We start from the raw sequence: 24,496 nt of genomic DNA, 5'->3' as shown, positions 1-24,496 counted from the left end.
TCTAACTAGCTAGCTACCTCCCTAGGGAGAGAGAGCTAGGGAGAGAGTGGGAGGAGAGGGAGAGAGGAGAAGAGGGAAGGCATTAATGGAAGGGGGTGGGGGAGGGCAAAGAAGAGGGGGAGGGAGGGCATTAATGGAGGGGGTCACTACTAGGGAAAAGGCTAGCAGCAGCGCGGGTTCTAGGTATATTAGTAGCGCGGGGACCAGCGCTACTAATAAGGTGCTACAGCTAACCCGTAGCAGTAGCGCGTGCACACCCGCGCTACTGCTATACAGTGTAGCAGCAGTGCGCTTCGTGGAAGCTCGCTCCTGCTAATAGCTCTAGCGCGCTTTGCCTGGACGCGCTACTGCTACTGTGGTGCTGCTGCTAACTTTTCTCCACTCGCTACTGCTAATTTTAGTAGTTTCTTTCCTGCATATTTGTTTTGTATGTGAACAGGCTTTAAACAAGAATATTTAGCAGATACAAATGTCATCATGATACACATACAAATGGCTGCGAGACCACAAATGTAATCATAACATATACATACAAATAGTCTCATCAAAATCATCATCCAACACAAAGTGGTATCTCGTCATCATCTCAAAAATAGCGATACATGCAAGTCTTGAATACTTTCAACTACAACGTCATCCATCTAAACAATGGTATACACGAGAAGAGCTATCACTATGAGTGAGAGCGGAACTATGCAGTACATGAGGCGGCGGTTACGAGTCCTCTCTCGCGCTAGCGTGAACCTCAAGTAACTAGCTTCGGCTTCTTGTCTGGTTTTGAAGCCTTTATGGCTAGCGCCCGAGACCCCATTCACTTGCGCCTGACACTCAGGCCACTCGTTGTACACCCCCGGAACCTTCCCTTTGTACACAACATAGCACCACCATCTCGCCATCAAGAAACTAGGTACCTGTTAGAGATGCATGTTCATCAAGAGGATGTATAATCATATGCAACAAAATATATTAGAGCAACACGAAAAAGAAAGGGTTAATTAGCATCTAGATGCAACATACAGTACGCAAACTAATTAACTAGATGTATGTAGGTCATCGTACCAAAACAAACAAAGTAGCATTACGCAAGTTCGGCAGGGACCGTGGACATCACCAAGTATCATCGCTACAGAAAGTATACAAGTTCAACCGACACATATCATCATCATCGGCATCATAAATCACTAGAAGTTCCATCCTTCCATATCATCGAGGATGGACCCTAGCTTCTTGAATGGCGTGAGGTCTTGACGTTGCATGCCTATGCGAGTTCGGACGTTAGCCCGTGATATAGGGCTGTGGTGGAACATCCCCTTCTCATCGATGACTTCTTTCATGATGATCGTCGCAATGTCCCTTTGGATGCGAAAGAAGTCATCTCTAAGTTTATAATCCGCTTCTCCATGAGATTCTAGCCACTTGTGGATATGTTCATCATTTCTGCTTGTCATGCGAAGCTTTTGGTGATCCGTGTTGAACTCAATCATGAGATGGAGGATGTAGAATCCATCCTTCTTGCTTGGTTTTGGGACATGGATGTAGCAGAAGTTAGTTTTATGCGTGAAACCCATCTTCTTATTCCTTTGTTTCCTGATCTGCATGTGGCCACATCTAATGCTGAAGCCTTGGAGAGCATCATCTAGAATATTCATTATGTGTGTGTAGTCCTTCTTCTCGTAGTCTCTGGAAGGGTCGAAATACATGGCTTGGGAGACTCGCAGGTAAAGAACGATAAGGACGGTGCGCCCGTTGCTGCGGGGAAAAGACACCTCAAATTATTCTTCATATGAGCGAGAAGGAATGATTGAAATGTACGAAAGGGTTGTCCGGAACTAACTTACTTTGGATGATAAGGCAGGAGGACAATTTCCTGGTCCTTATTCAGTACCATGAAGTTTTGGAGGTAGTCCCTAGCAGTTTCACGCTCAAAGTCCCGAGACTCAAGAAAGACTCGTGCATGTAGTCGGATCCGCCACACAGATTTGCGAGACTTCTTCTCTCTTCATGATGGAGATCATATGTAGCGCAAAAAGGTGGACGATTGTAAAATCGAGCCGCCTTGTCAGAAACATCTCAGAGATATGGTCAAACCGCAGGAAGAACGCCTCCGCGGGTTGTGTGTCCACATAGCACTTACCCTCAGGCACATGAGTCGCGTATGTCGGATATCCTGGATCCTTCGAGGCTAGTAGGTTTTTCTCAGTCGACTGCACATGGTCATGCAGTCTCCTGAGATCCCCTGATAGTGCCTCCAGCGGTTTCAACAGTAGCATCGGCTCGCCTGTGAGATGGAACATGGCCGCACCTTTCACGGGTACACGCTCTTCAGAATCCATCATCTGGCTGCTATGTGCTCTGGCTTGTTTGGAGGAAGCTATCTTCCCCGATCTCTTCCTCTCCTTTTTCTTGGGCACACCTTCCAGACCCTTCCTTAACCCCCGCCCCATTGTTCCCGGGCTAAGCACTATACGACCCTTGGCTAGTTGAGCCTGTGTTGAGGCGGCATCTTCAGGCGTGTCCTGTGAGGATTTCATGAAGAGAGACTTTTTGTAATCCCTGCTACGACCTTCCTGGCCGGGCAGATCATCCATATCCTCATTAGCATGCCGATAGCCTTATTCGTCATATGGTTGACTCATCATATCTATGTCACAGTCATACACGTTTGTATTGAGGAAATCCATTGGGTCGACCTCCGTCTCATCATCCATTCTATGTTCTACAGGACCGATTACATTAGCCAGTACTATTGCACCCCCTTAACCACGTCGTCCGCCGCTCTCACTCGGCACTACAGGAGCTGGTAATTGCGTAGGCGGGGTGGTGGTCTCCGCACATGGTTGTTGATGTGTGGTTATTGGTGTGCTCTCGGCCAACTCCAGACGAATAAGAATCTTCGGCCATAGCAGCACCCAACCCTTGCAGTTTCCAATTCGCGGCAGGGTCTCGTCGTCCTCTCCCACAAGCTTTACTAGAGGAGGCAAATGCTCGTGCCCCGATTTCACACTGGACAAGTTAACTCTGAAGTGCCCAGCGGGGATCGGGTGATTGTGGAACATGGGTTGCAAGGGGTTCATTACCATCCCCTTTCCCACGTCCACCTTCTGGCCTTTGATCAAGTTGAGTATGGTGCATGGGGTTTCTTCGGCCTGCAAACACATGTCTGTGGCATAAAACATCCGAAAGGCAACGAAAATGGAATATTCTATGTTGGTGCAACATGTAATTACCGTGATGGCGTCGAGCTCATCCAAAGATGAAGGCCCACCTAGCACGCCAGAGACTAAGGACGGGCTGCTATGAGCGGGAGCGACTGCGAGAGGAGGCCCGGTTGCGTGAGCAAGTGATGGTACGATGGTGTTGTTGTTCATGGAGTTGCTCCCGACGAAACTGGGCAACGGGAAATCATGTACCGTCTTGTCTGGATTTTCCTTCGTCCAGTTGATGATAGCTGGAACCAAGTTAGTAGCGAAATCATTTCTGCAAGCAGTTACAGCTGCATTGACTGCCTGCAGTAGCAACTCATTTTTCTCCTTGGCTGTTTTTTTCGCGTCCTCAGCTATTTTTTTCTCGACTGCAAGCTTCACCTTCTCGTCGATGTCCGCCTGACTAAACTTATTTTTCTGCTTCTTGGCCTCCGGGCCCTCGTTGTAAAACACCTTCTATGTGGCGCCGTCTCCAGCGCCGTGCACACAACCATATTGCGGTCGCTGGCCCAAAGGGAGTCCCTTAAGTTCATGCAAGGCCCGGTTGAGAGGGGTGTCCCACTTGGGCCTCATCGGAGAAGTAGGGCTTTCGGCTACAAGCTGGTGTTGATTATCCTACAGAAGTAGCGTGAACCGTTTAGGAATGTGTAGTCGACTAGATCTGGAGCTAAATGTAAGGTGGTAAAAGAATAATTACCAGTAGTCTAATCAATTTCCTCGTGATCTGGTCCGTGTAAAAAACCTTCTTTTCCTTGTCCCACTTGTAGCGGGCCCTGATGAAGTCACGCTCCAAGGGGTTGGTGAACTTCGCGAAGGGGTCTGGGATACCCGCGGCTTCACGCTCCACGTCATCCTTATCCCATATGTGCCTTTTACCGAGGTAGCCACGGCTTCCGAGGTGATGCTTCCCCATGTTCCTTTGCTGAAGGCTCTTGAATTTCGTAGCCTTATACTTGGCTGCCTCGGTAGCGCAAGTGTCCTTGAACTTTTTGAACTCCTCTACCGTAAGTGTCGGATTTTCCTCCAGAATCTTGGACAGGGGTTCCTCAGCCTCAATAGCTCGTTTCACCCTCCCTTTCCAGGAGGCCAAATCATTGCTGAACATGCCCATGGCGTGATTGTCAATCTTTTTCATCTTCGGATCATCCCACGGTTCTTCTATGTTATCATCCCGGTCGGGGAACTTGAATCTCTTGTGCAACTTCGTTAGGACCAACTGCGTCAAATGTTCTTTACTCCTTAAGTCATCGTCGTTGATGCTCGCGCATTCCCGTATGATGCATCCTACTTGGTTACCATAGCACTTGCGAGGTTCTTCTGGCTCTAATTGCTCAAACTTGTCAGGTGCCATCTTTATGATCACCAGTCGTCCAATCCCTAGTTTGTTAGGTTTTCGCATCCTCTGCTTCTTCTTTTCGGTAGCGGCATCGGCGCCGGTATCTTCCTCGCTGGTACCTTCCCTGCCAGTCTCGGTGCCGCCATCGGTGCCAGCGCCATCGGTGTCGATGTCGGCGTCAGTACCACCATCGAGGCTGACCTGCAAACCTTGACTTTGCATTTTCTTTGCAGTCAAATAGTCGAGGTACTCTTGTTCACCCTCATAATCCATCTCGTCTGCATCTCGGTCAGAAGGCCCAGTTTCTTCATTGTTCGACATATTTCCTATGATTAAGTCTCCTCGTTTAATTCTAAAACTATGAAAAAAATGAGAAATGACATAAAAAAGAAATCTATGTTTGCCGGAATGTCGTTTCCGAGCACTCGATATGCCTACTATCTAGCACAAATCATGCCAAAATTCCCGGAAAATTTCGGCATGACCTTTGCTAAAAAATGGACATATCGAGCACCTGAAATTCACCGGAACATAAATGAATCAACATTCCGGCGTAACATAGGCCACTGGGATCATTTACCCTGCACATAATCATCATGTCCGAATGACATGTCCAAATTAACAAACATGACATGTCCAAAACATCACATGCCCACATATATAACCTAATTAACCATCTGCCCTAACTAAAACCTAACTTAATTAACCAAAAAACCTAGCTACAAGAGAAAGGAGGAGAGGTGGGGGCTTACAAAGGGTGCAGGCCCGACGACGGCCGAGGTTGGGAGGGGTCGGGGTCGGGGTCGAGCACCGGGGCTGGAGTCGGGGTCGGGGCCTAGGCCGTGGGCGAGCGCCAGGGTCGGGGTCCGGGGCCGTGGGCGAGCGCCGGGGTCGGGGGCCAGAGCCGGCGCAGGGGTCGGTCGGCGCCGGGGTCAGGGGCGAGCGCAGAGGCGCAGCGAGGGCTCCGGCGGCGCGACGAGGGAAGAGAGAGTGTGGGGATTTGGGGGAAAAGAGGCGGGATGAAGAGAGGAGTGGGGATTTTCGGGGTTAAGTGGGCATAGTAGTAGCGCGTTAGGCAAAACGCGCTATAGCTACTCGAGGTAGCTATAGCAGTTTCGTGTAGAAACCACTACTGCTACCTTGACTAGTTGTAGCTCTTTTCTGAAAAACGTGCTGCTGCTATAACCAGTAACAGTTTTCCCATTTGTTTTCCTTTATTTTCTCTCACTTTTTTTCCAAGAGCAGTTAACTAAGTGTGTATACAAAACAAGAACATATATATTACATCATTTGACCGATAACATATGGTTCCTCAGCGTTGACGTTTTCATTTTTGAGTCAGCTTCTTTCCCTTGTTCGTTGAAGAATAATTGAGCCCCTCATTGTGACTTTGCCTTTTTCCATGGAGTACGATTTTTCTTAGGTAATGTAGTATTGATTCTTATTTTGACGTATACTTCATGATCATCATCATCTTCCCTGATTGGGTTGCCGTATTGATCATAGTCTTCCTCATTGGCGACTCTATCCATTCCAATGATGTTCCTTTTGCCTCTCCTCACGACAACACGGCTGGTATTGCGTGGGTCGGTTATGAAAAAGCATTGTGTCACGTGCTTAGCGTGTACCCATGGCTCATTTTTTGCGATAACGTTCACGCTAGCGCTCTTGGCGTCGGGTATAGTCATGGTGGTTAAATTCCGGTTTTCTCTTTCAACATTCTTAGCCCATCTGACACGGAACATCGTCGTGTTGTGCAGTCCAGACTAGTCAAGCTCCCAGATCTCCTCGACCCTTCTGTAAAATCTTTCAGTTGCGTCGTTGTCGCTACCGGTCATGCATTCCATTGTCACCCCTGAGTTCTGATCATCACTATCCATATCTTTGGCCTCCGTGTAGAACGTGTATCCGTTGATATCGTATGCCTGATAGGTTAGGAGGTTGGGCGAGGGGCCATGTGCTAAGGCGTATATGAGCAATCTGTCCTTAGAGCCCTCCTCCAGGGGATTAGCAATAATATGCTCTTTGAACCAATGCAGGAAAGTGGATTTGTGCTCTTTAGTAACTTTGGCGTCCGTCCTGCATACCCCCCGGTCACGATACTTCTTTGCGATAATTTTTTTGTGCAGTGCCACGAAAGGATCTACCTCGTCTAGGTGTTGTAGCACTACCAAGTTTTCTATGTCAAAGTCGCTGCTTCGATCTGAGTATGCCACGTGCAGTTCCCTGCGACCGTTGGAGTGACCTTCTCCTTTGAGCCTCCCATCATGCTTCTTACCGGGCAAAACAACACTAACATCAGGCGGCTAGTCTGCGCCATATAGAAAATTCTCGCAGAAAGAGATGCACTCTTGTGTCAGATAGCCCTGGACGATGCTTCCATCCAGACGGGACATGTTACGAACAAATCCTTTGATGATCCCATTCATCCTCTCAAAGGGCATCATGTTGTGTAGAAATGACGACCCCAAGTCTATTACGTCGTCCACAATATGGACACACAAATGCACCATCACGTCAAAGAACGCGGGCGGGAAGTACATCTCAAGCTCATTCAGTATCACAATGATCTCTTCCTGTAGCCTTCGGAGCTGCTTCAGACTGATCGACTTTCGAGAGATGACGTCGAAATATTTGCAGAGACCAATAAGTGTGTCACGGATGTACTTGTCCATTATCCCTCTGAGGGAAACAGGTAGTATCTGCGTCATCATCACATGACAGTCATGGGACTTCATCCCGCTGAACCTTTTCTTGTCTGTGTCTAGATATCTGCTTATCTTGCCACAGTAACCGAAACTAACTTTGACTCCGGTAAGGCACTTAAAGAATTGATCGATCTCAGCCTGACTTAAGGTGAAGCAAGAAGGGGGGCAATAATCCTCTTTCTTTATTTTCTTGCCCTTCTTGTCCCGTGCCTCTGTCTCCGTCGCTGTCTCGTCTGACTGTTTACGGGGCGGCATGTGCAGATCTTCCCTGATTTTCAAATCTTGCAAGTCTTTTCTTGCCTTCGGCCCATCCTTGGTCTTATCCGGCATGTTCATTAGTGTCGCGAGCAAACTCTTAAGGACATTCTTACAGATGTGCATTTCATCAAGGCAATGAGGTGTATCGAGTTTGTGCCAGTACTCCAAGTCCCAGAACACAGACTGCGTCTTCCTTACCTTCAGCAAAGGCTCCGGCGCCTTTTTCATCGTCTTTCCCAGCATAGGGCACTCCTTCTAGTTTTTCAACAGCTCATCGATTTCGGCACTGCTCTGCTCACATGGAGGTCCTCGATGCTCAGTGTGACCATTGAATAGATCTCCATAGTTTCTCCACAGGTCGTCCTATTCGAGCCATCTTCAATGCCCCATGCACATGATTTTCCCAGACCCGCCATCTTTCCTTGACGTTAGCTGCTGAGACGTCGTATCATCCATGCACCGCATGCATCCGCAATATCCATGGCACACCTGGCCTGCGACATATCCATAACCGAGATAATCGTGCACCATCGTGATCAGCGTGGCTCTCATGTAGAAATACTCACCTTTGCTGGCGTCCCATGTCTTGGCCGGTGTTTTCCATAAAGTGTCTAACTCCTCTTGAAGTAGCCCCAGATACAAATTAATATTATTTCCTGGTTGTTTCGGCCCATGAATAAGCATGTTCATGTGAATGTACTTCGACTTCATGCACAACTAGGGGGAGGTTGTGCATCCATACAAACACGGGCCATGTGCTATGGTTGGTGCTCTGGTTGCCAAACGGATTCATGCCATCGGTACACGCGTCGAGAACGATGTTCCTTGCATCACATTCAAAATACCGATAGAAGTTGTTCAACACTCTCCACTGGCTTCCATCCTTGACGTGTCTCAGCATCGGATCATCTCCATTGTCGGGCTTCTTCCTCTCCGTGTGTGAGCGCATTAGCTTTTCTTCCTTGGGATCTACGAAATACCGCCGGAGACGGGGAGTGATCGGTAAGTACCATACAAATTTCTAGGGACATTTCTTCCCGGCCTTCTTGTATCGAGAAGCATTGCACACCGGACAACTTGTTTTTTCTGCGTGCTCCTTTCGGTAAATTATGCAATCATTGATGCATGCATGGTATCTAACATGCGGCAGATCAAGAGGGCACACGATCTTCTTGGCCTCATCAACACTAGTAGGACATAGATTCCCCATGGGAAGAACATCCTTTAGGTACTTGAGATGCTCATGTAGGATAGTGTCGGTCCATTTGTTTTTAGCCTTCGTCTTCAGGAGTTGGAGCGTGAAACTCAAACGGGTCACCTCAAGATTGCAACCATCATACAATGGAGTGTTTGAGTCAACCACCAATTGCTCCAGCTTAGCCTCCTCTCTAGAAGCAGCTCTCTGAGTACTCATATCCTTGCGAAGCAGTGCTTGAACATGAGGGTCCCGCACGATTGAACTTAGTACCGACGAACTTTGCTTCGTGGAGTCCTCATTCTCTCCGCCGCCATGTCCGGCCCCTTCTACTCCGCCATGTCCGGCCCCTTCTCCACCGCCATGTCTGGCCTCTTCCCCACCGCCATTATCGATCATCTCTTCGTCTTGCCCCATGTCATCATTGCCTGCCATGTCGGCATCCTCAACGGCATCATCCTCATCTTCAATTATCCACCGAGTATGGCCACCCATGAAAACAGTCATGAGCAGGTGCGCTTCGACACGACCATCATCATAGGGGTCGAGCCAAGCAATTCCTTTGCATTTTTGACACGGACATAAAACCTCTGTCCAGTTGTTTTCTTTCATGCCCCGCACCGCCAACCACAACCACCTGTCCACCATTGTCCCACTGACCATCATGAATGTCTGCACAGTAATAATAAACAAATTGATTATGCAAATGCGTGCATGCATCAAAGTCATACAAAAATTCGGCATGACCTTCCCTAAAAATAGGACATATGTAGATCTAGAGAGTTTGCCCAGAATTCGCCGAAATGGAAATAAATCGACATTTCGACAAAACATAGGCAACTCAAAAGCACAATTTGGCGTCAACATATGCCACACACACAATTTCCATCACGTTGCCCAATTATCATATCACACACACATACACATATTTCCATTTTGCAAAAGCATGAAATTTTAATCACCTCTATCTCGAGATCGAGCAGACGGTGGAGATGATGATGTACGGAGATCAAAAGTGCACAAAGCTCTTCTTGACAAACAAAGATCTAGTTAGGGGGCAAATAGGTCACTTAACTAAATGTTACATCTACCTAGCTAGCTAATTTGGGAGGAGACAACTTGAACTAGTGGAGGGGAAGGAAAAAGAGAAAGGAGATGCATTAATGGAGGTGGTGTAGTTAGCTAGGAGTAATGAAGAGAGAGAAAGGTAGGTAGAAGAGGGAGAGTAATGGGGGGAGAAGTATTGAGGAAGAAGAAGAGTGATAGAGGGAGAGGTAGGGGAAAGGGAGGAGAGGAGATGGGGAGAGGGGAGGTGGAAAAAGGTGGTGGGTCCTGCGTCTTAGCAGTAGCGTGAGAGGAAAAATGCGTTGCTGCTAAGAGCGTAGCAGCAGCGCACTTTCCCACCACGCGCTACTGCTAAACGAGCCAACCGTGTGGACAATTTCAAAATTAGCAGCAGCGACGTGACTAAAAAGCACGCTACTACTATTGCATTAGTAGTAGCACGCTTCGTGATGCTGCGCTGCTGGTAAACTTAGGTCGTTGTGTTCTGTCGGTGGATTTTTGTAGCAGCGCGGTTTAGACATCATGTGCTACTGCTAAATTTATATCAGTAGCGCGCTTTTCCTAACCTCGCTGCTGCTAATTAGCAGCAGCGCCTCTTTTTGTGCCGCGCTACTGCTAAGATTCTGTGTATAATGTTTACCCTAGTAGTGGGTGGTGGTGGAGGGCAAAGAAAGAGGGGGTGGTGATGGGAGGGCTCTAATGGAGGGGTGTGTTGGAGGGGCAAAGAAGAGGGGGGTGGTGGAAGGGCAAAGAAGAGAAGAAGGGAGGGCTCTAATGGAGGGGTGGTGGAGGGGGAGCATTGGAACAAGCAAGGTGCAAGGAAATGGGGAGAAAGGAAGGGGGGAGGAACAAGAAAGGGTAGGAAGGAGGAGAAGGTGGTAGGTGGCTGGCGACCATAGCAGTAGCGCGTGGAGCAAAAACACGCTACTGCTATGGCAGCTTGCAAAATATCTATGGCTAGTGTTGCACTACCTATAGCGCGGTCTAGAGAAACACGCTACTGGTAAAATGTTATACATAGAAAAAATAGCAGTAGCGCGCTTATCTAAACAGGCGCTATAGATCCAAAACTAACAGTAGCGCCGGTTGGATGACCAGCACTGCTAATATTTATTGACCAAGGGGTGTGGTGTGTTACACTTAGCAGTAGCGTGGGGCTAGGTAACAAGCGCTTCTGCTAACACATACCAGTAGCGCGCTTTCTACCCAGCGCTACTACTAACTACTAGTAGCCTGGGGTCATAAACAAATGCTACTGGTAAAATTCTATCTATAAGCATTTTCAGAGTAGTGAAACATAGTCATCCAATATATTGATCTTTATGTCTCGACCATTTTGAGACTCCTCGTCATGTCCATGATCATATCCGGGACTGCGAACAATCTTCGGTTCATCAAAACACATAAACTCATAATACCGATCGTCACCGAATGTTAAGCGTGCGGACCCTACGGGTTCGAGAACTATGTAGACATGACCGAGACACGTCTTTGGTCGATAACCAATAGCGGAACCTGGATGTTCAAATTGGCTCCCACATATTCTACGAAGATCTTTATCGGTCAAAGCACATAACGATATACATTGTTCCCTTTGTCATCGGTATGTTACTTGCCCAAGATTCGGTCGTCGGTATCTCAATACCTAGTTCAATATCGTTACCAGCAAGTCTCTTTACTCATTTCGTAATGCATCATCCCGTAACTAACTCATTAGTCACATTGCTTGCAAGGCTTATATTGATGTGCATTACCGGGAGGGCCCAGAGATACCTCTCCAACAATCGGAGTGACAAATCCTAATCTTGATCTATGCCAACTCAACAAACACCATTAGTGACACCTGTAGAGCACCTTTATAATCACCCAGTTACGTTGTGACGTTTGGTAGCACACAAAGTGTTCCTTCGGTATTTGGGAGTTGCATGATCTCATAGTCATAGGAACATGTATAAGTTATGGAGAAAGCAATAGCAACAAACTAAACGATCATCGTGCTAAGCTAATAGATGGGTCAAGTCAATCACATCGTTCTCTAATGATGTGATGCCGTTAATCAAATGACAACTCATGTCCATGGTTAGGAACCATAACCATCATTGATTCAACAAGCTAGTCATGTAGGGGCAAACTGGTGACACTCTGTTTGTCTATATATTCACACTTGTACTAAGTTTTCGGTTAATACGATTCTAGCATGAATAATAAACATTTATCAAGATATAAGGAAATATAAATAACAGCTTTATTATTGCCTCTAGGGCATATTTCCTTCAGTTTGGACATCAGAATGGTTCCGAGTGAGTTCGTGCATTTACCGGAGTACCGGGGGGTTATCGGAACCCCCCAGGGAGTATATGGGCCTTATTGGGACTTAGTGGAAAAGAGGAGAGGAAGGGAAAGGTGGAGGGCGTGCCCCCCTAGCCCAATCCGAATTGGGTGTGGGGCCGGCCCCCCCTTCCTTCTCTCCTACTCCAACTAGGGAAAGGGGGCAATCCTACTCCCGGTGGGGGAGTAGGATTCCCCCTAGGGCGCGCCATAGAGAGGGCCGGCCCTCCCCTCCTCCACTCCTTTATATACGGGGGAGGGGCACCCCATAGACACACAAGTTGATCTCTTAGCCGTGTGCGGTGCCCCTCCATAGAATTCCACCTCAGTCATATCATTGTAGTGCTTAGGCGAAGCCCTGCGTCGGTAACTTCATCATCACCGTCATCACGCCGTCATGCTGACGAAGCTCTCCCCCGACACTCAGCTGGATCTAGAGTTCGTGGGATGTCACCGAGCTGAACATGTGCAGATTGCGGAGGTGTCATACCTTCGGTGCTAGGATCGGTCGGATCATGAAGACGTACGACTACATCAACCACGTTGTCATAATGCTTCCACTTACGGTCTACGAGGGTACGTGGACAACACTCTTCTGTCTCGTTGCTATGCATTACCTAGATAGATCTTGCGTGTGCGTAGATTTTTTTTTGAAATTACAGCATTCCCCAACAGTGATATGGTCAAGACGTGGTGATATATAAATTGTTGTATGAGATGATCATGTTTTGTAACAGTTATCGACAACTGGCAGGAGCCGTATGGTTGTCGCTTTATTGTATGAAATGCAATCGCCATGTAATTGCTTTACTTTATCACTAAGCAGTACCGATAGTCGTAGAAGTAATAGTTGGTGAGACGACAATGATGCTACGATGGAGATCAAGGTGTCAAGCCAGTGACGATGGTGATCATGACGGTGCTTTGGAGATGGAGATCAAAGGCACAAGATGATGATGGCCATATCATATCACTTATTTTGATTTCATGTGATATTTATCCTTTATGCATCTTATTTTGTTTAGTATGACGGTAGCATTATAAGATGATCTCTAACTAAATTTCAAGGTATAAGTGTTCTCCCTGAGTATGCACCGTTGCTACAGTTCATCGTGCCGAGACACCACGTGATGATCGGGTGTGATAAGCTCTACGTTCCAATACAACGGGTGCAAGCCAGTTTTGCACACGCAGAATACTCGGGTTAAACTTAACGAGCCTATCATATGCAGATATGGCTTCGGAACACTGAGACCGAAAGGTCGAACGTGAATCATATAGTAGATATGATCAACTTAGTTATGTTCACCATTGAAAACTACTCCATCTCACGTGATGATCGGGCATGGTTTAGTTGATATGGATCACGTGATCATTTAGATGACTAGAGAGATGTGTATCTAAGTGGGAGTTCTTAAGTAATATGATTAATTGAACTTTAATTTATCATGAACTTAGTCCTGATAGTATTTGCATATCTGTGTTGTACATCAATAGCTTGCGATGTAGCTCCCCGTTTATTTTTGATATGTTCCTAGAGAAAAATAAGTTGAAAGATGATAGTAGCAATGATGCGTACTAGGGTCCGTGATCTGAGGATTATCCTCATTGCTACACAGAAGAATTATGTCCTTGATGCATCGCTAGGTGACAGACCTATTGCAGGAGGAGATGCCGACGTTATGAATGTTTGGCAAGCTCGGTATGATGACTACTTGATAGTTTAGTGCGCCATGCTTTATGGCTTAGAACCGGGACTTCAAAAATGTTTTGAACGCCAAGGAGCATATAAGATGTTCCAAGAGCTGTAATTGGTATTTCAGACTCATGCCCGACTCGAGAGGTATGAGACCTTTGACAAGTATATTGCCTACAAGATGGAGGAGAATAGCTCAACCAGTGAGCATATGCTCAGAATGTCTGAGTACTACAATCGCTTGAATCAATTGGGAGTTCATCTTCCAGATAAGATAGTGATTGACAGCGTTCTCTAGTCACTATCACCAAGTTACTAGAACTTCGTGATGAACTATAATATGCAAGGGATGACGAAAACGATTCCCCGAGCTATTCACGATGCTGAAATCAGCGAAGGTAGAAATCAAGAAAAGCATCAAGTGTTGATGGTTGACAAGACCACTAGTTTCAAGTAAAAGGGCAAGGGAAAGAAAGGGAACTTCAAAAAGAATGGCAAGCAAGTTGCCACTCCCATGAAGAAGCCCAAAGCTAGACCCAAGTATGAAACTGAGTGCTTCTACTGCAAAGGATAAGAAGTGGAAGTGGAACTGGAAGTGGAACTGCCCGAATACTTGGCGGATAAGAAGGATGGCAAAGTGAACAAAAGTATATATGATATACATGTTATTGATGTGTACTTTACTAGTGTTCAAAGTAGACACTGCGTATTTGGTGCTAGTTCACTTGCTATGATTAGTAACTTGATATGGGAGTTACAAAATGAACAGAGACTAGTTGAGGGCGAGGTGACGATGCGTGTTGGAAGTGATTCCAAGGTTGATAAGATCACCATCACACACTCCCTTTACCTTTGGGATTAGTGTTGAACCTAAAATAAATGTTATTTGGTGTTTGTGTTGAGCATAATATGATTGGATCATGTTTATTGCAATGCAATTATTCATTTAAGTCAAAGAATAATTGTTATTCTGTTTACATGAATAAAACCTTCTATAGTCAAACACCCAATGTGAATGGTTTATGGAATTCCGATCATAGTGATACACATATTCATAATATTGATACCAAAATATGCAAAGTTGATAATGATAGTGCAACATACTAGTGGCACTGCCGTTTAGGTCATATTGGTGTAAAGCGCATGACGAAACTCCATGCAGATGGACTTTTGGAATCACTTGATGCTTGCGAACCATGCCTCATGGGCAAGATGACTAAGACTCCATTCTCTGGAACAATGGAGCGAGCCACTGACTTATTGGAAATAATACATACCGTTGTATGCGGTGCGATGAGTGTTGAGGCTCGTGGCGGGTATCATTATTTTCTGACCTTCAGAGATGATTTGAGCAGATATGGGTATATCTACTTAATGAAACACAAGTCTGAAACATTTGAAAAGTTCAAAGAATTTTAGACTGAAGTGGAAAATCATCATAACAAGAAAATAAAGTTTCTATGATCTGATCGTGGAGGTGAATATTTGAGTTATGAGTTTGGTCTTCATTTGAAACAATGTGGAATAGTTTCGCAACTCACGCCACCTAGAATACCACAGCGAAATGGTGTGTCCAAATGTCCTAACCGCACTTTATTAGATATGATGTGATCTATGATGTCTCTTTCTAATTTACCACTATCATTTTGGGGTTATGCTTTAGAGACGGTTGCATTCATGTTAAATAGGGCACCATCTAAATCCGTTCAGATGACACCATATGAACTGTGGTTTGGCAAGAAACCCAAGTTGTCGTTTCTTAAAGTTTGGGGCCGCGATGCTTATGTGAAAAAGCTTCAACCTGATAAGCTCAAACCCAAATCGGAGAAATGTGTCTTCATAGGATACCCAAAGGAAATTGTTCGATACATGTTCTATCACAGATCCGAAGGCAAAATATTCGTTGCTAAGAATGGATCCTTTCAAGAGAAGGAGTTTCTCTCGAAAGAAGTGAGTGGGAGGAAAGTAGAACTTTATGAGGTAATTGTACCTTCTCCCTTATTGTAAAGTAGTTCAACACAGAAAACAATTCCAGTGATTCATACACCAATTAGTGAGGAAGCTAATGATGATGATCATGAAACTTCAGATCAAGTTACTACCGAACCTCGTAGGTCAATCAGAGTAAGACCCGCACCAGAGTGGTACGGTAATCCTGTTCTGGAGGTCATGCTACTTGACCATGACGAACCTATGAACTATGAGGAAGTGATGATGAGCCCAGATTCCGCGAAATGGCTTGAGGCCATGAAATTTGAGATGGGATCCATGTATGAGAACAAAGTGTGTAGTTTGGTTGACTTGCCCGATGATCGGCAAGCAATAGAGAATAAATGGATCTTCAAGAAGAAGACTGACGCTGATGGTAACGTTACTATCTACAAAGCTCGACTTGTTGCAAAAGGTTTTCGACAAGTTCAAGGAGTTGACTACGATGAGAACTTCTCACCCGTAGCGATGCTTAAGTCTGTCCAAATCATGTTAGAATTGCCGCATTTTATGATTATGAAATTTGGCAAATGGATGTCAAAACTACATTCCTTAATGGATATCTTAAAGAAGAGTTGTATATGATGCAACCAGAAGGTTTTGTCGATCCAAAAGGTGCTAACAAAGTGTGCAAGCTCCAACGATCCATTTATGGACTGGCGCAAGCCTCTTGGAGTTGGAATATACGCTTTGATAGTGTGATCAAAGAATATGGTTTTATACAGACTTGTGGTGAAGCCTGTATTTACAAGAAAGTGAGTGGGAGCACTACAACCTTTCTGATAATTATATGTGAATGACATATTGTTGATCGGAAATTAGAATTTTCTGGAAAGCATAAAAGAGTGTTTGAAAGGAGTTTTTCAAAGAAAGACCTCGGTGAAGCTGCTTACACATTGAGCATCAAGATCTATAGAGATAGATCAAGATGCTTGATAAGTTTTTTCAATAAGTACATACCTTAACAAGATTAATTTTGAAGTAGTTCAAAATGGAACAGTCAAACAAGGAGTTCTTACCTGTGTTGCAAGGTGTGGAGTTGAGTAAAGACTCAAAAAACCCAACCACGACAGAAAATAGAAAGAGAATGAAAAGTCATTCCCTATGCCTTAGTCATAGGTTCTATTAAGTATGCTATGTTGTGTACCACACCCATTGTGTACCTCTTCATGAGTTTCGCAAGAGGGTACAATAGTGATCCAGGAGTGGATCACTGGACGGCGGTCAAAATTATCCTTAGTGGACTAAGGATATATGTTTCTCGGTTATGGAGGTGACAAAAAGTTTGTCGCAAAGGGTTACGTCGATGGAAGCTTTGACACTGGTTTGGATGAATCTAAGTCTCAATCTAGATACATATTGAAAGTGGGAGCAATTAGCTAGAGTAGCTCGGTGCAGAGCATTATAGACATCGAAATTTGCAAAATACACACGGCTCTTAATGTGACAGACCCATTGACTAAACTTTTCTCACAAGCAAAACATGATCACACCTTAGTACTCCTTGGGTGTTACTCTCATGGCGATGTGAACTAGATTATTTACTCTAGTTGTCGGTGTACAAAAAGAGGGGTACATTTTTTGTACCCCTATAACTGTGCACGGGCAGTCTGAGCCGCGGATACCACCACACCAAGCAAGGCAAGGGAGGTGAGCCAAGGTAAGACCGAAGCTCAAGAGAACTAGAACGATGCCAAGTCCAAGACCACGAAGAGCAAAGGGGACGAAGCGGACTCCCCCAGCAAGATCCTTGCCGGGAGACAGTTCTAGCAGCCCCGGCAAGACCCTTGCCACGGCGACTCGTCCCACGCCTACGGAGCAAACCACCCTTGAGTCCACTGCCCCCAAAGGGAAAGGATTCGGGAGACATCCCCGTGGTGGCATGCAGATCTTTGTGAAGACATTCAAGATCAGATACGCACTAAGGAGATGACAACCCTTGGCAGGATCCCAGCCGAGGAAGACCACAAGGCCCCCAGCAAGCGCCTTGCCGGGGATGACAGCAAGCGCCTCGGCAAGACCCTTGCGGGGGCCCCTGCAAGGCCCTTACCGAGGACACCCGCAGGGCCACCACCAGGCCCACGCCGACTAAACCTCCACCACCTCATGCATGCAGCTGCCGACCCAACCAGCTGGGCAGGCACCTGCGTGGCAGCATGCAGATCTTCGTGAAGACCAACCACTGCGCCACCTCAGCTGCCTGCCTACCTACGTGGCATCGCAGGCGTCGTTGGCCAGGGCGCGTGTCGACACAAGAAGGAGCGGCGACGAACGAGACATGTTTCTCCCCCATCCCCGATAAAGCAAGGACACCTAAGCAAGACGCATTAAAGGCGCCTTGTCATGTGATGCGAGGGATAACCTCGTAGCACTGTACCCTTTCCACCTCCTGTGGGCCACTGTGGCAACCCCTTTTTTCTATAAAAGGAGGCCCGAGGCGACCAGAGGAAGGATTCGGCTTTTTGGAGCTCCTCATGCCCCATAGCTAGCTCAAGAACACAGATATACAATCCACCAAAGCAGGAGTAGGGTTTGACGCATCCTTGTGGCCCAAACCTGGATAAACGAACCGTGTGCTATCTGTTTGATCCGCTCTTCTCACGACCCCGCGCCCCGCCAACCACAGTAGGGATTCTTGTGATCCCATAGGTGTCGTTCCCACCAACATCTCTGGCGCGCCTGGTAGGGGGCATAGTTGTGAGAATTAGCTTTAGCAGTTAGTTCGGCGCTTCTTCATCATCATGGCGCCCAAGAAGAAGATGACGGTGGCGGTTGGCCAGTCGGAAGCCGGACAGCCTATCCCGACGCGGGCGAGCAGCGGAACGGTCGCAGAAAGGACCCGGGGCGCTACTCGCAAACACCAACACCATCCTAGCAGCCGGAGTTTGGGAGGCGGTGATGTTTGTGCGCCTGGTAACGGGCCACATGTCGCCAAATCCAAAGGCAGAGCCAAGCCCTTTGCGGGTGGAGCGGGTCTTTCCAAGGTCATCGCCGCCCCGCCTGAAGGCGACGCAAGGGCCTCCAAGACTCCCACGCCGGCGCCAACAGCGTGCTCCTCCCAGGCAGCGCGCGACGAACGGCGTAATCACGCCGAAGATCCCGGGCGTCGCCACGGGAAGAGCCCCGAACGCCACTCCCGGGACGTAGAAGATCTGCCCACTCGCCGAGGCGCTGGTGAAAACGGCATGCGACCGCGGGGTCGTGATAGAGCTCCTTCTGATATGGTGAGAAGTCGAAGCGCGTCATGATCCGTGCAGGTTTCGCTGCCACCGACGCCAGCAGAGGCCCTGTGTCGGTGGGAACGACACCTATGGGATCACAAGAATCCCTACTGTGGTTGGTGGGGCGCGGGGTCGTGAGATGAGTAGATCAAACAGATAGCACACGGTTCGTTTATCCAGGTTTGGGCCGCGAGGATGCGTAAAACCCTACTCCTGCTTTCGTGGATTGTATATCTGTGTTCTTGAGCTAGCTATGGGACGTGAGGAGCTCCAAAAAGCCAAATCCTTCCTCTGGTCGCCTCGGGCCTCCTTTTATAGAAAAAAGGGGTTTCCATAGTGGCACACATGAGGTGGAAAGGGTACAGTGCTGCAAGGTTATCCCTCGCATCACATGAAAAGGCACCTTTAATGCGTCTTGCTTAGGTGTCCTTGCTTTATCGGGGACGGGGGAGAAACCTTTCTCGTCCGTCGCCGCTCCTTCTTGTGTCGACACGCGCCCTGGCCAGCGACGCCTGCGATGCCATGTAGGTAGGCAGGCAGCTGAGGTGGCGCAGTGGTGGGTCCTCACGAAGATCTGCATGCCGCCACGCAGGTGCCTGCCCAGCTGGTTGGGTCGGCAGCTGCATGCATGCGGTGGTGGAGGTTTAGTCAGTGTGGGCCTGATGGTGGCCCTGCGGGTGTCCTTGGTAAGGGCCTTGCCGGGGCCCCGGCATGGGTCTTGCCAAGGCGCCTGCTGTCATCCCCGGCAAGGCGCTTGCCAGGGGCCTTGTGGTCTTCCTCGGCTGGGATCCCGCCAAGGGTTGTCGTCTCCTTAGTGCGTATCTGATCTTGAATGTCTTCACAAAGATCTGCATGCCGCCACGGGGATGTCTCTCGAATCCTTGCCCTTTGGGGGCAGTGGACTCAAGGGTGGTTTGCTCCGTAGGCGTGGGACGAGTCGCCGCGGCAACGGTCTTGCCGGGGCTGCTAGAACTGTCTCCCGGCAAGGATCTTGCCGGGGGAGTCCGCTTCGTCCCCTTTGCTCTTCGTGGTCTTGGCCTTGGCATCGTTCTAGTTCTCTTGAGCTTCGGTCTTAGCCTGGCTCACCTCCCTTGCCTTGCTAGGTGTGGTGGTATCCGCGGCTCAGACTGCCCGTGCACAGTTATAGGGGTACAAAAAACGTACCCCTCTTTTTGTACACCGACAGGAGCCCCCGGGCCTGGGCCACACATAACCGCAACGGGTTGTTGGGCTAGGCCCAAAAACGGTGCGCGGGCAGGCGGGACGGCTTTTACCGCGGTAAGATTCTTCGCGCACTGTGCTTCCCACGATTCCCGCGCGTGGCGCGGCGTGGGGAGGCGCGTGTGACATGGGCGGCATGCGTGGGGTTGGTTCCCGTAGGCATGCGTCACATCATAGTAAAGGGGCGGTTCGCGCCTTCCCCATAACGGAGGGAGGCATGGAGGCGTGGCCCATTTACTGAATGGGGCTGAGGCGCGATCTTCAAGGCGTCCACTCCCCACGATCACGGGGGGGGGGAGTGGGTCGTCTCACCCGTCCCCTCGGTTCTGCACGTCCGCCACGTGTCTCCCATGCGCCTGGGGTGGCAAACGGTGGAGGGGGAAACCGGGCCGTCGCTGGTTGGGGCGGCGGGTCGGTCCTGGCTCCCTGCGCCTTCCGTATCTTGATTGTTCGAGCGGGGCGGCCGAGCCCCAACCCCGATCCTTTATAAAGAGCGGGAGGGGGATGGCGTCCCGCATTCTTTCATCTTCTTCTTCCTTCAGCTTCTGCTCCTCCCTTCCATCCGTCATGGAGAGAGGGAATCCTGGTCCTTCAACAGTGGCAGCAAGGGTCGCCGCTCGACAACGCGTCCCTCCTTCTCCTGCGCCTGCGGTGGCAGAGCCAGCAGCGAGGGGAAGGGGGAGGGGGCGAGGCCGTGGGCGAGACCGGGGCGCTCGGGGAAGAGGAGGACGGGGCGGCGCTCTGACCTCGCCTCCGCCAGCAGCTCCTCCTCCAATGGAGGGCCATGTTGGGGATGCCCCTTGTGAGTTCTTCGTCAGGCTGTGCCGGCCGCCGCGCCGTCGCCTTCGTCTCCTGACTCCATTTGCGCGGGAGATGGAGCTAGATCCGCCGGAATCATTGCAGCTGCACATGAGGGGCTGCGGGATCAGTGGCACGCGGGTCCGCGTCGACTTCCCCGCCCCTCACGTGATGTATCTTCGTCGGGGATGGAAGACGTTTTCTCATATCCACCGCTTGACAGAGGGGCTCACTCTCCATTTTAAGCTGATGGAGGGTGGCCTTCTCTCCGTCGAGGTCTTAGGGTGCTTTGGGACCCGTGCAAGGTGCTGCATGGAGAGCTCTTCTGATCGTGAAGACTCCTCCTCGGGCGGGAGTGATGAGGAGGACGGCGGCAGCAACGATGAGGGTAGTAGGAGGCAGGATGACGGGTCCGACTAGGTGTCGGGTGCCGCTCCGTGCGGCACCAGCGACCCCATCATCCGTGTCGCCGGCTCCTTGAACTTCTCGGGGTCGTCTCCTTGGGCGGCTGGCGTTGGGAGGCTGCGAAAGAGGAAGAGGGCGGGCGACAAGGCCGTCAAGTCAGAGTATGTGGGCACCGACACCTTCGACGCGTGCTGACGTCCTGCCGCCTCGTCTTCGAGCTCTGCTTCCGGCGCCGCCATCACCATCCAGCCCTTGGACGACCACGAAGATGTTCTCTTGGTGTCTTCTGCCACCCGTAGCTCGCCTAGGCGCTCCTTTTGTCCCTTTCGCCTCCTTGACCTGCCTCCTGAGGAGAGGGACAAGAAAGGGATTATGGGCACCTTATCTCTTTTTAGTTTGTAAGCCTTTGGGCCTTTGTTGAATTTAAAACTTGTAATCCCATCATTCATGTTTTTCATTCCCTATGGACTGTACCTGAGTGGAATGTTTTTTTAATGAAAAAGGGATGCTTGCCGGGTCATTTGTTTGCGGGTGGAACCCACAACAAGGAGTAAATCCTTGATATCTTCAAGATAAACATTTCCTTGCACGGCAACAGGCCTTGCCGTCTCCCCACTTCGCTCGACCTTCCTCACGCCTTTGGCGGAGGCAGGGATGAGGCGGGTTCAGGCTCCTTGTTTCATCCTTTCGCTGCCGCGACTACGACCAAACTCGGCCCCAGGAACGAGCCCTAGGGCCTAGATTTATGGGAGCACGGTAGCTTAGGGGAAAACGAGGTTTCACATACCTCAGTCCATAATGGAATGCATGATAAGGGATGAAGAACTTATCTGAAGCTGCAGTCCCCGGCAACCCTGGTTCGCCGTGGGTGAATCTTTGCTCTTGCAGCCCCCGGCAATACTGGCTTGCCGGGGGCTAGATGCTAGTCTGTTCCTCTTTTTTTCCTCCCCAAGTGGTTCGGCATGGATATCTGTGTGTCTTGTGAACCAAAGAAGACAAAAGAAAGACAAAGAGACACGCACTCGACCTCTAAGCTAGGGGTTAGTTGCCGCTAAGCACTATCAACCCTAACCAAGGACGAGACTCCACCTAGCATGCATGCTATAACTTAGGGCGCCAGCGCTTCATTTATTTATGCTCAGGGTCTGCGCCTGGCTTTGTACAAAGGGTTACATGCGTCATCGGCAAGGCTCGTACAAAAGGTGGCTTGCCGGGGGGCCCGGCAAGCCGCGCCTCATGGGTAAAACTTACGAAGATGCTCAATGTTCCAGGAGTTACTCACCGGAATGGCATCTTCGGTCTCCAGGTGGACTGCGCCGGGCCTGGTGACTCATATTACCCGATAAGGGCCTTCCCACTTTGGCGTCAACTTGTTGGAATTCATGGCCGATTGAACGCGCCGAAGAACAAGGTCGCCTTCCTCAAAGCTTCGGGCATGAACCTTGCGGCTATGGTAGCGGCGCAAGGCTTGCTGGTAGCGCGCTGCTCTCACAGCCGCCCGAAGACGATCTTCCTCAAGGAGAGTTGCGTCATCTTGCCGCAATTGCTCTTGCTCAAGCTCGTCATAAGCGAGTACTCGAGGTGACCCGTATATGAGTTCCGTGGGGAGAACTGCTTCTGCCCCGTATACCAAGGCAAAGGGTGTCTGGCCGGTGGCTCGATTTGGTGTCGTTCTGATTGACCAAAGAACCGCCGACAATTCGTCAATCTAGAGCCTTCCACTCTTGTGCAGTCTGTCAAAGGTCTTTGTCCTCAGGCCTTGCAGTACTTCAGCATTTGCCCTCTCAGCTTGACCATTGCTTCGTGGGTGAGCAACGGAAGCGAAACAGACCTTGCTGCCGAGGTCTTGAATATATTGCATGAAGGTGTGGCTTGTGAACTGCGTGCCGTTGTCGGTGATAACCCTATTGGGTACACCAAAACAGCACACCAGTCCTTTGAAGAACTTGACGGCTGACTGTGCTGTGACCTTCCTCACTGCTTCCACTTCTGGCCACTTTGTGAACTTGTCGATTGCAACGTACAAGTACTCAAAGCCCCCGACAGCATGGGGGAAAGGGCCCAGTATGTCGAGCCCCCAGACCGAGAAAGGCCAGGAGAGAGGAATGGTTTGAAGGGCTTGAGCTGGCTGATGAAGCTTCTTTGAATGGAACTAACACGCTTCACACCTGGTGACTAGTGTCGTCGCATCCTGGAGGGCGGTGGGCCAGAAGAAGCCTTGCCGAAATGCTTTGCCAGCAAGGGCCCTTGACCCGATGTGGGATCCACATATGCCTCCATGTATCTCCGCCAACAGCCCCAGTCCTTCCTCTCGAGGGATACACTTCAATTTCACGCCGTTCGGCCTCTTTCTGTATAGGTCGTCATCGACGAACTGGTACATAGTAGAGCGACGGGCTACTTTTTCCGCTTCTTCCTGCTCCTCAGGAAGTTCCCCTGTTTGGAGGAATCAGACGGTATGCTGTGCCCACGCTGGAGCCTGGGGCTCGACGGCGAGGACTAAAGGCATTTCCTCCGCTATCGGAGCGGCTGTCTCCATGGCAAGAGCTTGATGCTCTGTCGGAGCCAGCCGTCCCGTGGCGGGCTCAGTGTCTTCGGCAACATCCTTGCCGGCGGCTTCGGGGAGCTCGGCGGGAAAGTACTTGCCGGGCCCTGATTTTCTCCTCTTGTTCTGCTCTGTTGATGGATCAATGGATGTATGAGTTAGCCGAAGCACAAAGGTACCTGGTTCCACAGGTAGCTTGAGGGCAGCGCGTTTTGACAGGTAATCGGCGATATCATTCTCCACTCGGGGAACGTATTCTGCCTGTATACCGTCAAAACGCTCTTCCAGCTTTCTCACTTCATCGACGTAGGCCTTCATCAACGGGCTCTGGTAATCCTTGTTGACTTGCTTGACGACAAGTTGCGAGTCGCCTCTGACGACGAGTTTCTTGATTCCGAGGTTCGCCACGATCCTAAGACCGGCAAGTAGCCCTTCGTACTCAGCCGTATTGTTTGTTGACACCTCCCTGGGGAAGTGCATCTGGATCACGTACTTGAGGTGCTCTCCGGTGGGCGCGACAAGCAGTAC

This window comes from Triticum dicoccoides, chromosome 3A (genome assembly GCF_002162155.2).
Source record: "Triticum dicoccoides isolate Atlit2015 ecotype Zavitan chromosome 3A, WEW_v2.0, whole genome shotgun sequence".
Lineage (NCBI taxonomy): Eukaryota > Viridiplantae > Streptophyta > Magnoliopsida > Poales > Poaceae > Triticum > Triticum dicoccoides.
Note: the sequence above shows the minus strand (reverse complement) of the source record.